Source organism: Nothoprocta perdicaria, unplaced genomic scaffold, assembly GCF_003342845.1.
Source record: "Nothoprocta perdicaria isolate Ctin4 unplaced genomic scaffold, notPer1 scaffold_1067, whole genome shotgun sequence".
NCBI lineage: Eukaryota > Metazoa > Chordata > Aves > Tinamiformes > Tinamidae > Nothoprocta > Nothoprocta perdicaria.
The window spans coordinates 1,812-7,825 of NW_020454169.1; the positions used below are offsets into that span (position 1 = coordinate 1,812).

Consider the following 6,014-nt stretch of genomic DNA (forward strand, 5'->3'; position numbering starts at 1 on the left):
GGTATCTGTTCTGGACTGGGCTTTCTAGATGTTATATTAATACCTACAGCCACACCACTGTAGCTCTGTAGAAACAAATCTAAACCCATGTCATTACTGGAGCTGAGTGGAAAGCGCTCATTTTCCATGACCTGAATAAGAGACCATGTTATATCTGGAAATAGGAAGTCTGGTTTGGAAACTCAGCCTCTTTACAGGAATATTTCTTTACAGGAATATTTGCAGCCTTTTTGTGGCAATATGGAAAAACTCAACTGCAAAATCTGGTCTTCAGATTTATTACTATTATTATTATTATTATTATTATTATTATTATTATAGAATGCATTTTTTCCCCAAGAAGGACAATCATATCCACACCTGAAAATCATTCTCTTTTTTTTTCTGTCAAAAAGGATTCAAGTAAAAAAAAAAAGCATCGAATTTTGTTATTACATTATTGTTAATTTTAAATCACTGATTTCACACTCCCTTTTCCCTGCTCCCTTTCACTTCCCTCAAAAATACTATGTACACATAAAACAAATATTTTCCTCCCTTTGACCTTCCTTGAAGCTTCTAAGTGCTGATTTGCATTATCTGAGAAAATATTAGCTGGTAGTAATTAACACCTCAGTTGCAAGTTTTATTTCCCTAGGCAGAGAAAGAGAACAAGGTCATTTTCATGCGTAAGTAAAGCCCGTCCCGTTGCATCCTGCAGTTAAAGACCAAATGCCCAGCTGACTTCTGCTCTTTTTTCCAAGTCTAGCCTCACTGAGAATTTTGCTCCATTGAGCTTCATTGATTACAGAAGTACTTGCATTAAGCAGCCTGTATTGGCTGATGGCAAAAGAGATTTGCCGAATAGCCCTCGAAATGGCTATTCTAGCAGCATTATGCTGCTGCAGTGGTTATGTAGAGAATTGCAATGCACTTGCAGTTAGGAAAGATAGTGCTTCCGCAGTGCCTTCGTGGGCTGGTCGCTGGTCGTCCTTGTGTAGGCTCCTGCTACTGGCTCATTACTTGCTTGCGGCTGGATCCTTGGCAGCACTTGTTTTCCCGGAGCCCAAAGCAAAGTATCGGGCAATGTCCCCTTGGCCACTGACATGATAACGTTTGCTGCCAGAGCCTGTTGCTAATCGGCGGGATGGCAAGGTCTATACAGGTTCTGGCTGTAGCCACGCTCTCACAGCCCGCAGCAGGGTCGGCTGAAGCTTCCCCTGCCCAAGGTGAACGTCAGCTTCCCAGTCTCTTGGGGATCTATGAGAGCTCCGAGCGTGCTACCAGACCACACATGAATAATATTCCTCTTTATCTGGGCTGACCTCTAGCTGCTGTAGCTCACTTGCCTAGTGCAGCTCTTCAGCAAGGTCCCTCAGGAGGGATAAGTGGATAAAGTTAGTAGAAATCATGGGCATTAACTTTCATTGGTTCAGGAACACCTTGTTTTAAAGGAGGGGAGTTTTGCTGTGATGTTTCAGGATAAATGGTCAATCTGTGTAATTAATGAATTACCGTTGTAGGGATCTATTGCCTTCCTGCCTGCTTGCTCCCTGAATGTGTACCATTAATGAATCAGCTTACGTGCCTCTCCTCCTTTTCATTTTTTTTTTTTTTTAAAGAACACAAAGATTTTCAAATCCTTAACTCTGCACTTTCCTGTATCTTACACAGAGGGTGCTCTGCTAGCTCTTATTTCTGGAGTAAAATAAAATTAAAAAAAGAGATTCGTAAGCTACCTGATTTCCCTTTTCAGTTAGGGAAATAATTACTTTACGCAATATAATTTGCCTAAAACCATGACAGTTTTAACTATAGTTTAAGGCTAAATGACTGTTCAGCAAGACAGCTGGTAAAATTCACCCTGTAATAAGCCTGAAGCAATATAAACAAGCCCAGCCCATTTGAGGCTTTGAGTTAATATAGATGTCAAATATTTCTTTCAATACCTTCAAATTTCCCAAACAACCAGACATTTTCCTCCTTTATAAATGCATTTATAGCAGGTCCCACCCTCTGTCACCTAAACTCAGTGTACGTGTGACCTGCTCCTCTGTCCCGCATGCCTGTAAGTCGTGAGGTTTGAATGTAAGTTCGGCTCAAACAGAGCAGTATCCACTTTGCTGCAGTGCCATAGGCACCTGTGTGACAGCAACAGGCAGGCCTGGCTCCCAGGTGCTGCTGCCAAGAGAAAGCAGCCAAGGAAAAGGGGCCTTCAGGCCTTCCGAGAAAGCACACAAAGGGGTCGGTGAGGGTTTTCCACACTGATGAGGGTAATTTTAACCAGCAGGAGATGTAGAACTTGATCTCTGGTTCGCTGATGCCCATGGAATGGCTGCTGTTCACTTCGGCCGGCTTTGGGTCAGGCCTTTAAAATGGCCGAATCAGCCAGAAAGCAATGCCGAGCAAGTGGAAATGGTACTTGTGGAGGAGCTGGATTCCATTTCTAGAAACTAAAAACATTACTTTATAGCCTCCCAGCAGGTTAAGTAATGCCAAACAATTCTGATTTAAGTCACGGCCGGCAGAAAATCATCTCTGGGGCCTGATGTCCTTTATCCTGCTCAGATAATAACAGGGATACAATTGCAATTATGGGGATAATGTTGCAAATTCATTTGCGTGTGCTTCAGTTGTGCTGATTTATTGGTTGGTAATTAGCTTGCTAGAGTCTTAAGGATGGAATAACCTCCGCTGTTTTCATAATCAAGGCCTCGAGGGCTTTAGGAACGGGCATGCTCTCAGCAGATGGCTATAGCCTGTGCGGTTTTCCTAGCTCACATTGCATGCAGTCTGTTAGCCTATAGCACCAACTCGCTGTCTTCTACTAATCAAGTGTAAACTACACCGATATAGAGAACTCTTCCATTTCTACCCAGATTCATCTGCTCAAACAGCCCAATTAGCAGTAAACATTCAGAAAGTTGTGAATACATTTTGGGAATCAAGTGTAGTGACTGGTTACGCTCTGACAGGTTTCAAGAGCAGGTTAGATTACAGTTTGTAAGAGTATTTGAGATAGGGCTATCCGCCATTAGATATTTTGCAATTTTTCCTGTAAAAAGGTGTTGGTTTCTGAGTTGAAAAGGAGTTTTCGTTGTAGAGGAAGAGAGGGGAGAATATACAGCAGGGAAGAAGATGCATTTTGAGGACGTGTACCACAGCGGAAGGAATGAGCAAAGTTTTCCTTTATTGAAGTGAACACTTGGGGAGTCTTTCACGGATTCTTTTGTTCGGGGCAGACCGAGGACTACGGAACTCCAAACACTCAACGTGTGTTTTCCACACGCTTTCTCCTGAGTGTACATGAGGTAAAAAAAGTCCTCATGTGCAGCTCAAAGACATTTCTGTGTGAACAGTACACTCTCTATATAATATATGTAGTACTATTATAAATACTACATATATTCACGTATACTACCTCTTCATAAGTACATAATACCTCATATTTATACACAGAAATATGTATATATTTGCCACAGCCTCTGAGGCTGTTTGCGCACGGCACCTCCTGAGGGGACGCAGGTAGCGAGGCAGCTCCCTGAGGCGCCGCGGGCGCGCGCTTTTTTTCCCGCCACTGCGGGCCGTGGCGCGCCCTGCAGCCCCGCTCTGGCGCGGCAGGCGGCGCGCGCGCGCCGGCCGCCCCTATATAAGGCGCGCTGGCGCCGCGGGGGGCGCAGTAGCTGTCGGGGGGCGGCCGGGGTGGGGGCGGTAGCGCGCGGTACCCTGGGCAGCCCTGAGGCTCGGGGGCGACGGGACGTTGAGGAGCTCCTAGGGACAGACACCACTAAAACTGCGACATCTTAGTGGAGTCTGTGTGAGGAAAAACGGAGACCGCTTAGATGGGGAGAAGCAGGGACAATTTCGGTAAGAAAAGGAGCAGAGGAAAACTCCATGGGGGATGCTAAGGACAGCTTAGAGGGGTGAAAGCAGGGAAAAGTTTAGAGGGGAAAGGGCAGGCATTGCGGACAGTAGAGCAAGGGCATAGGCAGAGTGAGCGGGAGGGAAAGGCTGAGGTACCTGAAGAGGGGAAGAGACTGAATTTCTGAGGGGAAAGTTGAGGTAGTATTGAAGGAAGATGATAAGGATTTTGTAGGGATAGTGTAGAGAGGGCACAATGAACTTCTTAGACAAAAAAAAAAGAAAAAAGAATTGAGATAGGGAGGAGAACATTTTCTAGGGAAAATCTGAGATAAATTTGAAGGAGAGGGGATGAGGATTTTGGCAGAAAGAGATTAAACATATGAGAGAGGACAGGAGGAGCAGTTTGGAGCTAACGGAGAAGGGACAGAACCAATATATTTGAGGGAAAAGCTGCGATAAACCTGAGAGAACGCAGCAAATATTTCGTAGGGAGGAAGTGAGATAATGTAGAAGGCACACTGAGCTTTTTGGTAGGAAAGTTGAGTTGTTGTTAGGATTGGGCAGTGAGCATTTTGGAGAGAAAAGCTGAGGTATCTTAGAGTCAGAGCAACCATTTTGGAGGGAAAAGTTGAGGTGGCAGAGAAGGAACAGAAGGACCATTTTGGACAGCAAGATGCAAAGATCTTTCTGATTTTAGAGGGGACAGAAGCAGAACTTATGCAGGAATTGCTAGGTTCCTTCCATTTTACTTTAGCAAGTATATCTTGGGGAGATAGTGGGATAAGGTAGAGGGAAAACAATGAGAATATTTTGAAGGAAAACTGAAGTAATGTAGAGATGAGAGGAAAGGATTTTTCAGGGAAAAACTGGCATAGGTCAAAGAGGGGAGAGAAGCATTTTGGAGGCAAGAGATGAGGTACCTAAAAGAAAATATGGTGGTTACTTTGGCTGGAAATCTAGGGTAGCTTTTAGGGGACAAGTTGACCATGTCAGAGAGAAAGGTCAGAGTGCTTCAGATAGAAAAGGGCTGCCATTTTGGTGATTAAACATGTGGCGTCTTGGAGGAGGTGGGGCAAGTACCTTGGCAGGGCAAAACTGCAGTAGTCTGGTCAAAGGACAGATAAAGTCTTTCTGAGAGACAAGTTGAGGTACCTCAAAGGGAAAACATAGGGTGTTGTAGAGGGAGAAGTTGAGCTGCCACTGAGGGGTTGGAGCAAGCATTTTACACTGCTGAATCTGAAGTACTTTGGGGGAGACGGTGGCACCATTTTGGTGGGACTTGCCAATGTCCATCCAAGGAGGCAGTGATACGGTAGGAAAAGTCTGAGGTGGCTCTGGGTAGTGTATAGGTATGTCAGAGGTGTGACAGAGTCAAGGTGAGGTTAGGATTCTGGAAGACAGCCCAGATGTCTAAGCGAAAGTTATGTGGTGTCTGAAGGCTAAAGCTGGGGTAGTTGGGAAGAGGAGAAGGAAACTTGGTATCCCTTGAAGGCTGATATAATGTTTCAGGATACTGAAAGTAGGAGAAAGGTTAAGTAAGCAACCTCAGGTTCGGCGATGCTTTTTAGTTCCCGGTACTAAAATGCAATTGGTTAAAGGAGCAGATTTCCAAACCAGAAAAAAATAAAAAATTGTCATATGAATGGATATATTTTGAAAGCTGAAGCATATTTTCTTCATTGTTTTTTTTACAGCTCTGCAATCAAAGCTTCAAAAAGAAGAAAAAATCCTGCACACCATCTCTCCTGCAGAAAGATAAGGAGCAGTAGTTGCAGCTGGTGAGTTAACAGAGGGGATCTCTGCCTACAAAGGGAATGGTTTAAGGGAGGGAGGCCAGAAAAAAGGCAAGAGAGGTGGTGAACAGCTGCACATTTATTCCTTTAGAGGGCGGCCAGGGCAGTGCTTGAAGAGGCCGCGCCACTACATTTTGGGGTGATGTGTCTTGATCCTAGCCATGTGTGGTTTGCTTTGAAGCAGCTCCTACAGCAGAAAGAAGTCATGAGGAACTACGAGTCAAGGAGAAGGAAGAGAGGATGAGGAAGACAGAAGAGGAGGAAAGAGAAGGGCACGCTGGGCAAAGGAACCACCCTGCTAGCAGCAGGGCTGTGGTCACACATGAGCACGGCTGGCCCTCGGTGGCCTTGCTGCCCTTGTGCTGGGCGACCTCCCTG

The 6,014-nt window shown here is 45.0% G+C and overlaps 1 long non-coding RNA gene across 1 annotated transcript; it reads left to right on the plus strand.

Annotated features, from left to right (window-relative positions):
- The first annotated feature begins 3,784 nt into the window (after window positions 1–3,784).
- Window positions 3,785–5,899, plus strand: LOC112952337. The gene is made up of 3 exons (XR_003250372.1): window positions 3,785–3,846; window positions 5,538–5,621; window positions 5,821–5,899. It is a non-coding gene; the product is annotated as an uncharacterized LOC112952337 (long non-coding RNA).
- The last annotated feature ends 115 nt before the right edge of the window (window positions 5,900–6,014 follow it).